The sequence below is a fragment of the Narcine bancroftii genome, chromosome 1 (genome assembly GCF_036971445.1).
Source record: "Narcine bancroftii isolate sNarBan1 chromosome 1, sNarBan1.hap1, whole genome shotgun sequence".
Lineage (NCBI taxonomy): Eukaryota > Metazoa > Chordata > Chondrichthyes > Torpediniformes > Narcinidae > Narcine > Narcine bancroftii.
Window position 1 is genome coordinate 274,075,281 of NC_091469.1, and position 19,998 is coordinate 274,095,278.

Here is a 19,998-nt window from a genome sequence, read left to right on the forward strand (position 1 = left end):
AATTTTGCAAAGTGCTTCCACAGGAGAGCTGGAATTGGATCAAAGATTTATATATTCTGTGTGTTATATAAAGGCAAGAGATTTAAAGCATGATGTTTAAAATGTAGTGAAAACTATAGCAATTATTCTTCATGTCAACCTATTTGGGAGGGTTCCACAAAACAGCTGACGATCTTCATTGATCTTTCCTCCCCCCACCCCCAACTTGTACAAAGTGGTGTTTACTTCCAATTCGTGTCTCTGATCTGGCTGCTGTGCTGCCCAAGACTCGCGGCCACCACCTCCCCCCCCCCCCCCCCACCTCTCTTTTACTCACACCTATTTATCTGTCTGGTGTTCTGAGACAGAGCTGAAGAATCGAATTAGGGATCATTGAGAAGGATTGATTGTGGTGTCAAAATGTGTTTGGAGGAAATGGGTTGTGTCTGTTTAAATGTATAGAATTTTGTGAGCATACAAATTTACCAGGTAGGCTGAGTCAAGGGCCATTATGTACTTTGGCGCTCTGGACAAAAAGAGTGACATTTCTGCACAAAAGTGCATGCATCAAAAGAGCGTTATGAAGGGGATAATAAATCAGACTGATGAGTAAATTGATGTCAGAAAGGGTGTCGGGTATCAGGGTGGAGTTTTAAAGGCTTCGGAATCAGAGCTGCTTTGATTTTACAAGTTTTTACATTGGCATTGTGATGGAACTATATAACATTGTAAAGCTCATCAAAAGCTAACTCCTGAGCCTGAATCTTGACTGGCTTGGTTACAGGACATCAGAGGAAGCAGACGATGAGTGTAAATCATGAAAAAAATTATTTTGGGGTTGGCTAATTTATTTGGTTGTGGGCACCACATACAGAAAATTATAAGGATACAGGGGCCAAGCAGTATTGAGCCTGGCAGTTTTCAACCAGTTACATTGCAAGAAAAATGGTGTTTGTCGGCCAGAAAACCCTGTTCCATCAAAAATTCAGAATCAAAATAATTATATGACACGACTGAACAGTTTAACATTAGTTTATTGATATGCTCACATATTGCATTAGGCATTTCTGTATCTGCTGCTCTTAAATTTAATTTAAATTAATACAATAAAACTCTTTAAAATTCAAATAAACAGTGCAAAATAAAAAGCTGGGTGCAAAATAAAAACAGGAGAAAAGTTCAAGAAAGAGACAAGGCGGTCTCTATCATTCCTTAACAATTCTCATTGAATAAAGTTCATGGCCCAAGTGTCCACCTTAATGATTGTGATGCAACGATTCTGTAGCTAGGCTATTAAAGTTAATTGTCCTGGAGCCTCCATATCAATGCAATCACGAAGAAGTCTTGCCAGTGGCTAGACTTTGTGAGGTCTTTGAGGAGATTTGGTTATGTCACCGAATATTCTATTGAAAACTTCTACAGGTGTACCAAGGAGAGCATTCTGGCTGGTTGCATCACTGTCTGGACAAGAAAAAAACTCCCGAAGGTTGTTAACTCAGCCTCCAACATCATAGGCATCAGACTTCATTCCATCGAGGACATCTCCATGAGGCAGGTCTTAAAAAAAGCAGCCTCTATTCTCAAAGACCCCCACCATTCAGACCATGCCCACCTCACTCTGCTACCATTGGAGATAAAGGTACAGGAGCCTAAAGACAAGCACTCAGCAGCATAAGGACGGCTTTTTTCCCACACTGCCATCAGATTCCTGAATAATCAATAAACCAAAGACACTCCCTTACTTTTCATGCACTATTTTTTTATATAAATATCTGCACTGTGACGATGCTGCAAAGCACCGAATTTCGTTACTTGTTCATGACAATAAATTCTGATTCTGAGATTCCTTCGAAATCAAACAAACACACTTGCCCTTGACTTCTGTGGAAAAAGTATTCATTTTCCCACAGTGTCTTAAATTGTTGGCACTCCCTTGCTATTTTCCCTCTTTTCGATTCCAACATGTTTAATCAACTGAGGTAAACTTTTTCATCAATAACATTGCAACAGTCGATCTAGTAGTTGTTCAAAATGGCAGTGACATCGAGTGTTGAAACTAAGTGCAGTGTTCATACAATGCAATTTATTGCTAGAGTCTATGTTCTAATGGGCCACTTAAAAATGAGCAATGGACTGCAGTTGCCCCAGGGGCTATAGTTTGGGCACCCCTGAATTATATAGAAACAGGACAAATGGAATTTACTTGTGAAATGACAATTTAATTGAGAGACCAGGATAAAGAACTGGTGTACAATTATTAATTCAGTTAGCATTCACAAGTGGGGAAGACACATGATTCTTCAAAGTGCAAGGATGAGTGGGGTAATCCTACGACTTTTATTATTTGAGTGTTGAGCTTGCCTATGTGCAGTAGTTGTTTGTTTACATGGGCTTATAGCGGCGGCTACATTGTTCCTGCAATAACACACAACCAGATGGGTTGAGCTCAGTGAACAGACTAGTTTATTGCAGGCTGCTGGGCTGCACTTATACTCCCAGCCCGGACCTGGCTGAGAACCGCGCTGGAGGGCGCTGACATCACCCAGGCATCACGTGGTCCCCAAGTGCGGGTTTCTGAGCCCCAAGCTGGAAGGAAGGGAAACACCTGATGGCGCCATTTTGGCCGGCTGCCCCGCCGCATGGCTTACAAGCGGGGCCGGTTCACCTGCCTTGTGGTGAGCCGCCACACAGCCCCCCACCCCCAGAACCAGCGCCAATGTCTTTTTTGCTGGGCGGCTTCGCTTCTTGGGCTGGGCAACGACCACGGGTTCGGTGGCATTGAGGTGTGCTGGTTTCAGCCTGTCCATGATAAACAACTCATGCCTGCCACCCAAGTCCAGCTTGAATGTTGAGCCGGAACGCTGTATAACCCTGTACAGCCCCTCGTACGGTTGCTGCAGAGGTGCCACGGTTGGGCCCCGCCGAACAAAAATGAACTCCGCGGAAAGCAGCTCGCCAGGAACGTGAGATGGGTGGGTGCCATGCCTGGGCAGCAGTGAGGGTTTGAAGGAGTCCAAGCATGCCCTGAGGTGAGGAAGTAGTTTGTGTGGCGACTGCTGGGGATTGTGAGATGCGTTGACGAACTCACCAGGTAGTGCCAGCGGCGCACCATAGACTAGCTCAGCTGATGACGCCTGCAGATCTTCCTTGGGAGTGGAGCGGATGCCCAGGAGCACCTAAGGCAGTTCGTCCATCCAGTCGGGACCGGTGAGGCGGGCCATAAGCGCCGACGTAAGTTGGCAGTTGTCTTGGGTAAACTTATACCTCTCATTTTGATCGCTTTAGATTGGTCACAGTGTTTGAGCTACCGAAAGAAAATAGGCACACACACCGAGAGCAGTTCAGTTTATACAAGGCTTTATTACTAAATCTAAAGCTGAATTCACACTACAATATGCAAGCCCTTCCCAATTATACTTATCAACGCCTGGACTAGTCCCAACTGCCGAAGTGAGGCAATGACTGCACACTTGTAGTAGGTTGTCGGGGCGCCGGTAGCAGCTTCTCAACCTCCCTCGACCGGGACGTTAACTGGACTCTTGAAGTTCTTCTTCTTGCTGAGAGATGTTGCCACCTCTTGGAGAGTCTCAAACTTCAGCAGTGAGACCATGGCTTATATTACCCAAAAGTTGTTTACTTCAGATCTTATCTCTTTGAACAAATGATTTAATTATCTTCAAGGTCTCCTGACAGTCTGCGACCAACAAAAGATGCATCTCTGGGCCTCATGGTGGAAGTTGGACCCATGGTGGAATTTAGGTGTGTCTACTAAATATGCATCCTGGGCCTCATGGTGCAAATTAGATTATGTCTGCTGATTCTAAAAAACAAGCAGGTTCTCAGCCTTGCAGAAGCAAAGACTGCAAAAATCAAAAACAGTTTAAATCTTCCATTACAGCAGTGCAGACGTTCGACCAGTCCATTGACCTGTGGGTGGTAGGCTTTGGTGAAGTGTAGCTGGATCCCCAACCTGTTGGCGAGTTGTGCCCAGAGCACAAATGTGAACTGGGCACCCCGATCGCTGGTGAGGTGAGCCGGGACGCCGAACCGGGTGACCCAACCATCCAACAGTGCTTGGGAGCAGGAGTTGGTGGAGGCATCTGCCATTGGGATCGCCTCGGACCAGTGAGTTGGGTGGTCCACCACCGTAAACAGGTAACGGTTGCCCCGGGAAATGGGTAAGGCCCCGACGATGTCCACATGAATGTGGCTGAACCGTTCCTGGACATGCTCGAACACCTGTATGGGCACCCTGGTGTGCCTGTGCACCTTGGACGTTTGGCAATAGGTGCATTTCTGGCCCAGTCCGCGATTTGCTTCCGCAGCTCATGCCATACAAACCGTTTTGCCACCATCCGGAACGTGGACCTGATGGACAGATGTGAAAGGTTGTGGATGTGACAGAAGATCTGCCTGTGCCACTGCTGGGGAACCACTGGCCGCAGGTTGCTCAAGGAGGTATCGCACAGGTTGGTGCCTTCGCCGCTCGGAGTCGGGAGGTCTCGAAACAGCAGGCCGGTGATGGCGGTCTTGAAGGCCCTCATCTCCTCATCAGCTTCCTGGTCCCGGGTGAGCTGGTCGAAGTTGAGGCTGGGCGTCAGCGCGCAGATGGCCAGTCGCAAGAGTGCATTGGCAACCACATTGCCCTTTTCCGCCTTCTGCCGAATGTCGGTGGTAAATTCCGACACAAAAGAGAGGTGACGCTACAGGGATCGTTTGCCATCGCAAGCACCTGGGTGAGAGGTTTGTGGTCTGTGAAAATGGTAAAAGTCCTCCCCTCCAAAAAAAATAACGGAAATGCCGCACTGCCAGGTACATGCCCAGTAACACGCGATCAAAGGCACTATTCTTGCGTTCTGGTGGGCGAAGCAGGCGACAGAAGAATGGCAGTGTTTTCCAATGTCCATTCACCTGCTGCTCCAGGATGGCACCGACGGCTGTGGCAGAGGCATCGACAGAGAGTGGCATATGCAGGTCAGTGTGCGGGTGGGTGAGCATGGCGGCCTTCGCCAGGGCGTCCTTGGTTGCCTCTAATGCGGTGCAAGCTTCTGGGTTCCAAGTGAGCGTCTTGTGCTTGGCTGTGATGAGGGCGAACAGCGGCTGCATGATGCGCGCAGCTCCCAGTATGAAGCGGTTGTAAAATTTGACCATACCCATGAACTTCTGCAGCCTCTTGAGGCTGTCCGGGCGTGGAAACTCCCTGATAGCGGCGACCTTAGCAGTGGCAGGCGTGGCTCCTTCAGCCGTGATAGTATGGCCCAGGAACTGCATGGACTCTTTCCCGAACTGGCACTTGGCCGGGTTGATGGTAAGGCCGAAGTCAGCCAGCCGGGAGGAAAGGGCATGTAGGTGGGCCTTGTGTTGCGCCCAGTCCTTGCTGGCGATGAGGATGTCGTCCAAGTAAATAAAGACGAAATCGAAGTCCCTGCCCACAGAGTCCATGAGGCACTGGAAGGTCTGAGCGGCGTTCTTGAGCCCGAACGGCATGTGCAGGAATTCAAACAAACCAAAGGGGGTGATGACAGCCATCTTGGTTATGTCCTCAGGGTGCACCGGGATCTGGTGATATCCGCACACCAGGTCAACCTTGGAGAAGACCCTCGCGCCCTGCAGGTTGGCCGTAAAGTCCTGAATGTGAGGAATGGGGTAATGGTCAGGAACAGTTGACTCATTGAGCCGTCGATCATCTCCGCAGGGATGCCAGCCGCCAGAGGCTTTTGGGACCAGGTGGAGCGGCAAGGCCCATGGGCTGTCTGACTGCCGAATTATCCCCAGCTCCAACAGGTACGAAACTCCTCCTTCACTACCTGGAGCTTGTCAGGCAGGAGTCGGCGTGCCTTGGTGTGAACTGGCGTGCCCTGGGTGGTGATGTGATGGAACACCCATGGCACAGCAAGGCAGCGGAGAACTGTGGCCTGAGGAGTGTCAGGAATTCGTCCAGGATCTGCTGGAACGTCTCTGGGTGTGCTGATTGTGGCCATCTGCAATTACTCTGACTGGGTGGTGTTGAGGCGAATGGCCTGGAATGTATGGGCATCCTCCAGGCACCTACCTTGAATGTCCACCAGAAGCCTGTGTGTGAGGAGGAAGTCTGCACCCAGGATGGCAGCCAGGAGGGACGAGATGATGAACCTCCATGCGAAATTCTGTTGGCTGATCTGGAAGTGGACTGTCTTGTCTTCATACATCCAGATTGCTGTTGCGTTGGCAGCACGGAGGGGCGGTCCACGAGGTCGGTTCCTGGATTCGATGGCCGTGGTCGCGATGATGCTGATCTGGGCTCCAGTGTCAATGAGGAACCGCCAGCCACTGACTGAGTCCTGCAGGTAGAGAAGGCTGTGTACTTGGCCAGCTGCCCCACCCATTAACACCGGCCAGCCTGGTCGTATCCCTGGAACGAGCAGGGATGACGACGCTTCCGGGCCTTGGCTCCCCAGCGCTGGTGGTAGAAGCAGAGGCCTGAAGTAGCCTTGGTTATGCTCTTGGGGGCCCCTGCAATGGCCGGGTGCTCTACCGCTGCACTAGGGGTGGGCTTGGCGTGGTCGTCCCCGTGCCTCGTGACTTGCTGGACCACTGAGTCTTCTGAGAATCATGCAGGCCATAGCTCTTGGGCCTTCTGGGCGACCTTCCTTGGGTCAGTGAAGCTCTCCTGAACCAGCAGCGGGCGGATGTCCCCGGCCATATGTTCGAGGAAGATACGCTCGAAAAGTGGGCAGTTGGTGTGCTCACCCATGAGCGCGAGTATCTCGTCCATCAGTTCCTTCAGGGACCAGTCCCCCAGGGCGTCGAGGTGCAGCACCCGAGTGGCACGCTGGTGTCTGGATAGTCCGAGGGACCCAGTAAGCACTCGCTTGATGGTCTCGTACTTGTCCTCGAAGGGTGGGTGCTGAACAAAGTGCAGCACATGTCTGGCAGTGGCCTGGTCCAGGGCAGTGACCACATGGTAGAATTTGGTCATGTCGGATGAAATCTGGCGGAGGTGAAACTTGGGCCTCCGTATGGCTGAACCAGGTCTCCGGCTCCTGAACCCAGAATTCAGGCAGTTTTACAGCTATAGCGCTGATCCCAGGCTCGCTCATGATGGGTTCAAAGATGTTTAAACCAGTCGTGGTCACCAATTGTAGCGGCGGCTACAATTACGCACGCAACCAGACGGGTTGAGCTCAGTGAGCAGACTAGTTTGCTGCACTTATACTCCCAGCCCAGACCTGGCTGAGAACCACGCTGGAGGACGCTGACGTCACCCGGGCGTCACGTGGTCCCCAAGTGTGGGTTTCTGAGCCGTGAGCTGGAAGGAAGGGAAACCCCCGCCCCCCGACGGCGCCATTTTGGCTGTCTGCCCCGCCACATGGCTTACAAGTGGTGCCGGTTCGCCTGCCTTGTGGTGAGCCGCCACAGGCCATTGATTATATATCCATCATATTAACACTTCCATAATGTTACTATCATTCAGCTCACGATTTCGGTTAACTCCAGCCAGTGGTGAATCTGGTGTTTTCTGTGATGAGGAAACTCCCTCTGAGATGCCCACTGCCAGCTCAGCTTAAATGACGTCATAAGTTGTCCGAGCAGCCCATCACTACCTACTTAGCAGGATCCACAATTTTTAAACAACTTGTTCAATAACAAAGGTACTTCACAAAGATAGCAATGTGGCAAGATGATTGAAGTTGGGCATCATAAATGCTATCAAAATCATGTAGTTTGTGTGCATAATTAGTTCTGATCTAATGGTGATTTAGTTCATTGTTTAAAAACTTGAGTTTTGTTAAACAAGATCTGAAATTTTCTGAATATTTTGTTGTCTGAATAGTTTGGAAATAGCCTCAAATTTTCATCCGTTTTTGTTGAAGTCGGTGAACTCAAAATGAAATGATTCCTGTTTAGCACAAATGACAGCAGACAAATTTTAACCTTCTAATTGTGTTCACATTTTAAAAATATGAAATTATTGTGTTGAAAGAAAAGACTGATATTTTGAGGGAATCCAATTAGAAGGGAAGCAGAGACATGAAAAGGCCTGGTGTCCTGATGGAAAGGAACTAATAAAAAAGGACAAGGGGAGTGGATGATTTGGGGGTAAAATTCATTCAAAAGGAAAAAGACACGAATAATTGGAAGAGGAATGTGAAGATAAAAGGAGTCAATGAGAGCCTGGGAAACATGTCTGGGCAAATGAATGGGAAGTTGGCCGCTCTGTTCCTGCAATCTGCTTCCTAGATGCATTCATTAGTTGCTCATTTCCCTTCATAACACAAAGGGTTCATCAGAAGTTCCCCCTCTGCTGTGCAGCAGCTGAAAGGTAGAAAGATAAATGAGGGAGAATTTCAAGGGAATGGTGAAAAAAAAAGCCACAAATGAAGAGCTGAGCCAAGAGGCCTGCCACCAGGGGGAAATACAGGAAGACAGTGCCTTGCAGACTGCAGAGAGTGAGAGATGGAGACTAGGAATAATCTAATAGTTCAATAAAAACGTAATTCTGCATTCACTTCTGGGATTTCTGGCCATTGTATATCCCTGCATTTGCATTTTTTAAAATCAAAACTACCAATATAAACTTATTATTCTGCTCTCTCAATAGAGTACAAGTAGATCTAATTGCAGCCTGACAGGCTTACAGTTAGTACAGGAGTTTGAGGTGTCAAGCACAAATATATGGACAGAATGAATGACTACAAATTGACAGTTGTTTCATTTAGCTTCCATACATATTTAGTCTTTAAATTCCACCCCAAGCCACTCAACAATTGCCCTTGGGTTTCAGTTCCACGTGTCGTCTCCACAGGAGATTAAAGAGATAGAGAGAGAGTGTGTGAAAGAAAAGGAGAAAGATATAATACTACCGTCCAGTTGATTTGAACTCCTTCCTGCTTTACTTTCCCTACACAAAGATAATGTCAGCACCTAAGGTATCACATTGTTCCAGGTTTTTACCCAACTAGTTCATGAAACCTCAGCAAAAATGGGAAAGAGTCTAATTCTATGATGTGTACCATCTGGAAAAGTCGTATCAAATAAAATGCATCATCTCAATGTAATCAAAGCCTTGTGTATTGAGCTAAGGAACTCGTAAATTCAGGATCAGATGGATTTTTTTAAAAAAATGTGAACATAAGGAAACCCGTGCTCTGCATTTTCTTCAGTACCAAATCATTCCTTTCAACAATTAATGACATTTGTGTAGGTTATAAAGTGGCCTCAATGAAAGGGTAGGAATGAGTACATAGAGGACAGTCATCAAATGCACCAACCACTATGTCCCTCTTGGCAAAAAGAAGCTTAGGCAGGAATTATAAACAGGCAATTGATTCAGTACAAGCTATTTTGTGCCGGCATTCAGATTTCTGCCTCCAGTTATTTCTATGTCTTGACTCTCGACCATTCTAAGGATCTGACTACTATCACTTCGAAACAACCTTTTGGACCCGATTCCCTGACCAATGGATCTGATATGGGTTGTCACCTCACACTTCTGCTCTGGATTCCATTCATTTCACTTTGTGTATTGTGTGGGTTAACCAGAGCAAGAGTCAGTATGAATAGAGTGTTAAGTTCATAAATGTCAACAGGGGAATACTGCTGTCATTGTTCTTGGTGCAGTTTATTGCTTGTGAATGTGAATCTGCCATAAAAACTTCGAATGGTATCTTTGCGATATTTTTCACAGAAGCAAGCAAAGCAGCAAAGCTGATCCATAATCCAAGAATCCCATCGTGAAAGTGCTCGGTTTCGCATTATATTAAATTTGATTGGAGCGTTTGTCAACTGATTCACAAACAGGGCTTGACTGTCTGAGTTTAACTGAAATATTACCTGGCAAAAAAAGAATGGGAAATTGCTGCTGATGCTTGTTCCCACTTCATAAATAACTTGTTAAAGGCATAAATTAGTGAACAAGGTTTCTGTGCTTTACGCTGATATGGAACACCGTTGGAAAGAAAAGTATGTCCATGGTTTCTCGTTACTACAGTTAACAGAGCAGTTAGAGCAACGATGTTACAGTGCCAGTTATCCGGGTTTGAATTCAGTGCCTGTCTATAAGGAGTTTGTATGTTCTCCCTGCGTCTGTGTGGGTTTCCTCTGGGTGCTCCGGTTTCCTTTCACCATTCAAAGCGTAGTGGGGATGTTGGCCGATTAGGTGTAAACTGGATGGCTCATGGGCCGATAGGACCTTTTATCATGCTCATTAGGTACTGACTGGACGGCTCTCTCTTTGACCTTCACTATTTGAATGCATGGATGAAGTGCCTCTGCACAGTCATTCAAGAAACCCTTTTTTTACTAATGACTCTGCGCTCTTGGCGCACAAAGACAGTGAACTACAGTTAATGCTGAACAAATTGTCAGACACTTTTATGACCATCTACTGAACAAGACTGAAGTACTCCATCAGCCCATGCCAAATGCCAACATCATAGAACCAAAAATTACTGTTGACAACACCCAACCGACAAATATAAAAAGCTTCAAATACTGGGGGAGCATCATCTCGAGAGATGGGTCTTTGGACAAAGAAATTGACTCCAGGATCAGCAAGGCCAGCCAGGCTCTGGGGAGGCTATGTAACAGAAGGGTCAATCAACACAACATCCCACCTCTACAAAGCTGAAATTCTACAGAACTCTGGTCATCCCTTCTCTCCTAGATGAGTGTAAGACCTGGACTCTGTACTGACATCACATCAAACTGGAGAAATTTCACATGTGCGTCCTCCATTCCATCTTGGCATCCTTCAACCTGGAGGTCTTGAGTCGTGCAAAGTCCATCAGCATTGAGTCCCTGATCATCAGAGCCCAGAGACAGTGGGTGGGGCATGTCATTAGAATGGACAACCACCTTATTGCCTCTCCAGCTGCACCATGGTGAACTGGAGAATGGAAGGAGACCTCAATCCTCCACGCAAGTGCTATAAGGACACTGTGAAGGAAACCCTATGCTACTCTGACATCTAGCTGAGAAGTAGAAGCTGCGGCTGCTGGCTCAACCAGCTGGTGAGCCCTGTGCTATGAAGCCTACACCAGATTTGAAGACAGGTGCTGCTAAAAACTGATGGAAAACCGTGAACGGTGTCACAAAGCAGCAGCCACAGTTATTCCAACAACAAACTTCCAGTGCCCACATTGAGCTGGACTCTGCGCTTCCAGACGGGGACTGCAGAATCACCTTCATATCTACAGATGAATTGAACAACAACATGCCTTCTTCGAACCAAAGGACTACAAATATATTATGTCTAAATTAAAATGTTTAAAAATTTAACTTGGCATCAACTGACTTTTGTTCCTGTGTAAACCTCTCTTTGGAATAATGTTGGGAGGTTGTCCCTCTTATCATGACCATTGTTGGGCACTCCCATGACAATCACCTCGTCGCAGATTATGATTCTATTAATGCAGATCCCACATTTAATATTCATCCTTAGACGAACCACTGCCCTAAGATGCTGAATTCATCTATTCCACCAAATCTAAGGGCTCAGATTCCATTATCACTCAAGATCTTAAATCCTAATTGTGCTACCTCTTCACCCTTTTGCTCCACACTGTTCCAGTTTCATTTCTCCTTAACTTCCACCCTCCTAAGACTCTGCCCTCCCCACTGATTGCTACCCCATCCTCTCCATTCCTGACCTTTGGTTAATAACTCATCCCTCCAAATCACAGTGGAAACCCAAATGACCCTCCTCATGTCTACTTGCCTGATTGACCTCCGCAAGTCTCCTTTGTACACTCTCACTGTTGTCTTCCTCCAATATTGATGGTATGTCACTGCAGTTACAATTTGGAATCAGAGAATTGCAGGCACTGCAGATGCTGGAATGTTGAGCAAATGAAGAATAGCTTGAGGGGCTTGGCAGGTCAGTCAGCATCCATGGAGAGAAATGGTCAGCAGTCAGGTTCAGGACCGATGATTGTAGCATTTCACTACAGTTAATCTCCAATCAGATCAGCATTACTCAGTGCAATGACTCATTGTCTGCTAATGGCATCGTGAAGAAAGCACATCAGTGCCTGTACTTCAGGTGTTTGTGGAAACTTGGTATGACATCAGTAACCCTGGCAAATTTCTACAGGTAGAAAGTGTGCTGACCAGCTGCATTGCAGTCTGGTATGGGGACAGCAATAACCCTGAGCGTAAAGCCCTGCAAAAGTTAGTGGACGTAGCCCAGGACATCATAGGCAAAACCCTCCCTACCATCAAGAACATCTACAGGGTACGCTCCCATCGGACAGCAGCAGCATTATCATGGATCCATGCCACCCAGCACACACACTGTTCTCGCTGCTACCATCAGGAAAGGGGTATAGGTGCCACAAGACTCACACCACCAGGTTCAGGAACAGCTGCTACCCTTCCACCATCAGACTCCTCAACAATAAACTCAATCAGGGATTCATTTAAGGATTCTGACTTTTGAACTTTATTGATTTTTTTCCCCCTCTTATGTATTGCACAGTCAGTTTGCTAACATTTCTTTATTTTTTTACATGTGTACATCGAGAATTTTTTTTTGCACTACCATTAATGGTAATTCTGCCTCGCTGCAGATAAAAGAATCTCTGGGTTGTATGTGATGTCATGCATAAATCTGAAATCTGAATCTTCTCTGCTGGCTGCATTTTTATTGCTGATAACCTTCCAATCTATGTTGTTTGAAATTGCATTAGGGTAATGTCCAATTTTGTTGCCATTTTCTTTTTTCTGCCTCTAAAAGTGCAGAAGTTCATTGCAAGGCTCACATTATCAAGCACTGAAATAAATGTATCCCGTTGACCCTTTTGGAAAGGTGATTCCATTGGTGCACGTGACAGTCTGCTAAATGGTTTTCCCATTTTTCCATGGAGGCAAAAAAAGTAGGGTTGGAAGAATAACACTTGTTCCAAACCGTGGTGATGCACAATACACCAGCTTCTGGATTACAACCCATGCACTGGTCATTTTTTTTTTTACACAGAAGTTTATTCAAACTACAAAACTACAAGCAGAACTACATCTAAGCATTACTATTTCTTCTTCTTCTTTGGCTTGGCTTCGCGGACGAAGATTTATGGAGGGGGTAAAAAGCCCACGTCAGCTGCAGGCTTGTTTGTGGCTGAAAAGTCCGATGCGGGACAGGCAGACACGGTTGCAGCGGTTGCAGGGGAAAATTGGTTGGTTGGGGTTGGGTGTTGGGTTTTTCCTCCTTTGCCTTTTGTCAGTGAGGTGGGCTCTGCGGTCTTCTTCAAAGGGGTTGCTGCCCGCCAAACTGTGAGGCGCCAAGATGCACAGTTTGAGGCGATATCAGCCCACTGGCGGTGGTCAATGTGGCAGGCACCAAGAGATTTCTTTAGGCAGTCCTTGTACCTTTTCTTAGGTGCACCTCTGTCACGGTGGCCAGTGGAGAGCTTGCCATATAACACGATCTTGGGAAGGCGATGGTCCTCCATTCTGGAGACGTGACCCATCCAGCGCAGCTGGATCTTCAGCAGTGTGGACTCGATGCTGTCGACCTCTGCCATCTCGAGTACTTCGACGTTAGGGATGAAAGCGCTCCGATGGATGTTGAGGATGGAGCGGAGACAACGCTGGTGGAAGCGTTCTAGGAGCCGTAGGTGGTGCCGGTAGAGGACCCATGATTCGGAGCCGAACAGGAGTGTGGGTATGACAACGGCTCTGTATACGCTTATCTTTGTGAGGTTTTTCAGTTGGTTGTTTTTCCAGACTCTTTTGTGTAGTCTTCCAAAGGCGCTATTTGCCTTGGCGAGTCTGTTGTCTATCTCATTGTCGATCCTTGCATCTGATGAAATGGTGCAGCCGAGATAGGTAAACTGGTTGACCGTTTTGAGTTTTGTGTGCCCGATGGAGATGTGGGGGGGCTGGTAGTCATGGTGGGGAGCTGGCTGATGGAGGACCTCAGTTTTCTTCAGGCTGACTTCCAGGCCAAACATTTTGGCAGTTTCCGCAAAGCAGGACGTCAAGCGCTGAAGAGCTGGCTCTGAATGGGCAACTAAAGCGGCATCGTCTGCAAAGAGTAGTTCATGGACAAGTTTCTCTTGTGTCTTGGTGTGAGCTTGCAGGCGATCTGCAGTAAGTTTTAAACAATATTTTTCCATGCATTGCACAGATAAAATAAACTACACACTTCTTACATTTTCAAATTTCAACCCTGTTTTTACTATTTACAACTCCTGGAAGTCTTACTGTTCCTGGAGCTCACCCATACTGGGATACTGCATACTTCACACATGCCTGGATGTAACAAAAAAAGCATGCCACACATCCAGAACCCATGCCCTGGTCATTAATGCAGCGATACATTGCATTCCACTGAGACAATTGCAGGCAACTGAACTCTGGTTATCAAGTAGATCTCCAGGCAATCCCTTCCTGTCTTAAACTCTTTTAGTAGACCAAATATAAACTGCTTCATTGAATCTATCTCATTACTTTGGGCAATTAAAAAAAACCTAATTGTAAAGAATTGGTGTGCACAATATAGTAATATTCTTACAAATAATATTGACTGTTCAAACATTGCTAAAGGAGACAGCTTTCAACACATCCTTCTTAGTTCTTTTGGGTTAGAAAGAAAAGCCTGGGTGGATTTTAAAATACTTGCACTGAATAGGCTGAGAAATCTGAGTTGTTTCTTGTGAGTGTTCAGCTTCTTTCTTTGGCTTGGCTTCGCGGACGAAGATTTATGGAGGGGGTAAATGTCCACGTCAGCTGCAGGCTCGTTTGTGGCTGAAAAGTCCGATGCGGGACAGGCAGACACGGTTGCAGCGGTTGCAGGGGAAAATTGGTTGGTTGGGGTTGGGTGTTGGGTTTTTCCTCCTTTGCCTTTTGTCAGTGAGGTGGGCTCTGCAGTCTTCTTCAAAGGAGGTTGCTGACCGCCAATCTGTGAGGCGCCAAGATGCACAGTTTGAGGCGATATCAGCCCACTGGCGGTGGTCAATGTGGCAGGCACCAAGAGATTTCTTTAGGCAGTCCTTGTACCTCTTCTTTGGTGCACCTCTGTCACGGTGGCCAGTGGAGAGCTCGCCATATAACACGATCTTGGGAAGGCGATGGTCCTCCATTCTGGAGACGTGACCCATCCAGCGCAGCTGGATCTTCAGCAGCGTGGACTCGATGCTGTCGACCTCTGCCATCTCGAGTACTTCGACGTTAGGGATGAAAGCGCTCCAATGAATGTTGAGGATGGAGCTTATGCAGCAGTTGGACACCAGTAACCATTTTGATCACTGGTTATCTTGGCCCCTAATGATTGGCAGGAGGGAGAGCGGGTGGGGTATACAGTCAGAACAGGGATAGACAGCAGGCGTCAAGAACTATTCAAGGTGGGGAGAGGGTGAGCAGTTTACAAGGATAAAAAGTGGGATAGAGGGGGAATAGATCAGACAAGTTTAGTTGGGAATATGGGGAGGGAATGGACCAAGGAAGGTGGAGAGGGACGGACTAGTAATCTAGGAAGGTGGAGAGGGAGAAGGTGGAGAGGAAAGGGCTGATAATCTGGGAACGTGGAGAGGGACGGGCCAGTTATCTGGGAAGGTGGAGAAGAACGGACCGGTAATCTGCGAAGGTGGAGAAGGAAAGACCAGTAAGGTACGGTGGAGAGGGACGAACTGTTAAGCCAGGAAGGTGAGAAGGAAAGATCAGTAACCTGGGAAGGTGGAGAGGGATAGACTGGAGACTGGTAATCTGGGAAGCTGGGGAGGGATGGACCTGTAAGGCAGGAAGGTGGGGAAGGACAGACCAGGAAGTGGTCCTTTTGGAGAAGGAGTCTGAAATAAAGAATAGATGCCCAGTAATACTGAGTTAGACTGGGAGGCCCTGAGCTGGTGAGTTGCAAATAATTAATATAAATGTTAATTATTTTAAGAGTAAATTACATTGATTGAATTTGCCATTTTAAGTGCTTCAATTCAGTCAAACCTGAGGTAAAATAGTTGGGTTTGATAATTTTGCCTGGTCACATCTGGATCATGGTTTCATGTAATCATGGCAAGAGACAACCTGCGTCTGTTTAACATCCAATTCTCCAGCCAGAGTTTTGATTTCCATTTCAAAAAGCTTCACAATCATAAATGACACTGAGTAAGTTACCCGAACCACTGGTTATCACTGCAGAATCGTTATGGCTGAATTGAGCTTCTGAAATGTGCTATCTCGTCAGCTGTACTCAATAATTCTAAACAGATGAATCTCCTAAAACATCACAGTCACAGAGAGAGAAAAAAAATCTTTGTCAGTTCATGAAACCAGCAAAAGGATCCATATTGCGACGGGTGCCATGATTTAATAGTCCTGAAACACCGACTCTGTATTCTTGTGAAAGGGCCTCTCTGTTCGTGTGACCACCTTTGAACTCACAAACCGAAAACCGCAGCACCTGGCCGACTGACACACATGCACCAACAAATCAAAGCAAATGTGTCTGAATTCTTTTTTTGAGCTGCTTAAAAGTATGTGCAAGATTAATTAAAAGGCACCAACAAAGTTGGTTTCCTTTTTTTTCAGTTCAACCATCAGTTGAGTGTTGTTGACTAAATTGGATGTTTTAACTCTTGGTATTGTATGCTCACAGTTTTACCACGAGTCCAGAGTTTTGCACAGGTTTGAATGCTGAAAGCTGGTTCTTTCATTGCCATCGTCTCAAATTCGTATCGAAATGAAGTTAAGTGGCATGCTATGCAAAAGGGAATATTTGTCAAAGCGGAGAATTATCAGCACAGCTTTCCAGAGCAGCTAATGAGTGCGCCTTGCGGTCAGTTCCATTCAAGTTGCACGTAGATCAATTATCAGGCCATTTCTGAAAGGTTGTGACAGAAAGGTTGAGGTAGAAGCTTGTTCTGCTCATAGACAAGAGAGCCTAAGAATCAAATAGGATTTTAAAAAAAATATCACATCCCAAGAGGCAAAGTGTGGTTGTTCAGCCATCCCCACTGCTCCGCACTGTTTCCTGCCGGTTACAAGGTGACTGGGTTTCTCAGTCTTCTTGCGCACAACATCTGTGGAAACGGCAGCTCTGCATGTCGCTCCCCATGGACCCACATGTCAGGAAACAGCTCTCTCTCTCTCTCGCTCAAACAATGCCAGTGATTGTGATTGGCACTGGCTTGAAGTGCTAAACGGTAAAATGACTGTTGACTGCACATCGTCTTTCACACCGGGTCACTTGATGTAACGTGGGAAAATTGGATGCTTCTGAGGGGTCGAGCCTTGTGGTTTGTGAGGCAGTGGGATGTTTTGTGAGTGCCATTGCTCTGCTTTCTTTGCTCAGGGTGTCTGCTGACACTGGGTCTCACCACAGCAGACCACAGATACCTGGACATACTTGTGGACTGGCACAGACACCTCACTGGCTGGCGCTGGCCTGTAGATGCTTTCATGTCTCAGCCTTGGGGAGTTTCCACTATTAGCAGGAAAGATCTGTGTGAAGAATTGGCTCAAACCTTAGGAGAAACTCATTGGCAGTTATGACGTTGGTGAAGATATGGAAAGAAGGACTGAAACGTTAAGTATGTAATTACCTACCAGTTAATTTTTTCTTTTCAAAATATTTTTGTTAATTTTAATAAAGAACATCTTTGGCTTGGCTTCGCGGACGAAGATTTATGGGAGGGGGAGGACGTGGACCTGTCCTCGGGCCTGCGCAAAGGAGCTTTTAGCACAAACAATAAAGGGTACAATTCAATAATATGGGCAGTTACTCAACTTTAAAAAGCATTCTGTATAGCAAAAACATACTTGAATTGTAAATTCACATTCTGAATAATATATACACTTTAAAAAAAAACTAATAATAAAAAAAGAAGAAAATAGTAAAGGAGAAAAACACAAAACCCTTATTTAATCATGTTGCCAGATGCTATATGATTGATATTAAAGGAAAAAAATGAAGGCAAAAAAAAAGAGAAAATTAATATAAAGAACGTGGAAAAGATGTGTCAGACAATGGAGTAATATTATAAAGTAAGATAGTGAGTCATAAATGGCCCCCATAACTTCTGGAATCCTATACCTGAATTATTAATTGAATAACAAATCTTCTCCTTATTCAAACAGGACTTGATGTCACCCAACCACTGATCATGAGTAGGCGGGGCAGCATCCTTCCATTAAAGTAAAATCACTCCCCTCACCAAAAGAGAGACAAAAGAAACAGAGTGACTCTGAACCAAGATAAAGAAGAATCATTCCCTCCCATTGTATCGAAGATGGCCCCCAAAGGGTTTGGTGTTAAATCTATATTAAAATTTTTTGATAAGAGTATGGAAAGCCTCTCTCCAGTATTTTTTTTAAGACTAGGACAAGTCGAGAACATATGAATTATTGATGATGCTTCTCTGCTCTTACAGCTGTCACACGAGGGAGTCATATCGGAATAAAAGTGAGACAACTTAGCCTTAGACAAATGTGCTCTTTGTACCACTTTGAATTGTAATAGACAATGGCGACTGCACATTCAATTTTAATAAGTTGGCATTACTCATTCCATCAAAACGTGATTGTCCATGTTTGTGTTCAACCCTGCTCTACTCACTTTACACCTATGTCTGCGTGGCTCGGTTATGACACCTTTTACATATTTGCTGATGACACCACAGTAATGGTTGTATAAAACGGGGCGATGAGTCAGCAGACAGGAGGAAGATTGAAAACTTGACTGAATAGTGTACTAACAACAGCCTTGTACCCAAGGATCTGCTTGTAGTCTTTAGGAAGGGAAGACCAGAGGTGTACGATCCAGTGATCATTGGGGGAACCAAAGCTGGAGAGGGTGAGCACATTTTAATTCCTGGGAGTCACCATCTTGGAGGACCTTTCCCTGGTCCTAATGTACTAACATCATCGTGAAAAAAGCACATAAGTGCCTCGACTTCCTCAGGAGTTTGCAGAGGTTCGATATGACATTGGAAACCTTAGCAAGCTTCTACACGTGTGTACTGGAAAGCGTGGTGACTGAATACATCATGGCCGGGTAAAGGGGCACCAATACCCCTGAGTGTAAAGCCCTGCAAAAGATAGTGGACGCAACCCAGTACATCACAGGCAAAACTTTCCCCACCATTGAGAACTTCTCTCTTGAACACTGCTGTTGGAGAGCAGCAGCAATTATCAAGGATCTAATCCACCCAGGACATATTCTGTTCTTGCTACTACTTTCAGGAAAGGCATATTGGTACCACCAGGTTTAGGAACAGGAAAGGCATATAGGTACCACCAGGTTTAGGAACAGGAAAGGCATATAGGTACCACCAGGATCTCTGTCTCTGACAATCTGGAAAGGAGTAGGACTATTTGAGAAATAGAATTGCAAGGAAGAGAAAATGAAATGATGTTTCTGGAATCTCAAAAATATTTTGTGCTCAATTTTATGTCATGATGGATACAAACTTTATGGAACTTTTAGTTTGTTATATTGACGATATGTTTTTATGGAACATTCCTCTTAAATGTTTTAGCATTTATTGCACTTGGTTTGGTCTCAGGCTTAGGTGCCAGTTCTAAACAGCATAATTTCAATCCATTAAAAGGCCCTTTCTAGATAAAATTAATAGATTATTTAATATCTGATTTAGGACTAGAAGAGAGTACTTAGTTTGGTGTGGACTAGAAAGGCCAAAATGGCCTGTTTCCATGCTATAATTGTTATATGGTTATATGGTTTAAGAACAGTTGCTACCTCTCCACTACCGACCGGATTTCTAAACAAGTTAGGAGACTCATTTAAGGACTACTACTTTGCACACTATTTATCACTGAATTTTTTTTCAGTATTTGTACAATTTGTTTACATTTCTCTTGTTTGCATATGTATCTTTTTCTTGAGTACAGTTTGCGAAACTAATATGTGGTCATTTTGCCTGGCCCGCAGAAAAAGAATCTCAGGGTTTTCTGTGGTGTCATGTATGTACTCTGACAATAAATTTGGACTTGAACTTGACACTCTCGGTTCTTAGAAACTGGTTGGGAATGGGGAGGGGGGGGGGGGGTCCTCAGGTGTAAAGTTACATTAAAGCTGATGGTTGAGGC

The 19,998-nt window shown here is 45.7% G+C and overlaps 1 protein-coding gene across 3 annotated transcripts in view; it reads left to right on the forward strand.

Annotated features, from left to right (window-relative positions):
- abtb2b (ankyrin repeat and BTB (POZ) domain containing 2b) overlaps positions 1 to 19,998 on the forward strand; it is a 217,559-nt gene that overhangs the window by 132,092 nt on the left and 65,469 nt on the right. The window lies entirely within an intron of this gene.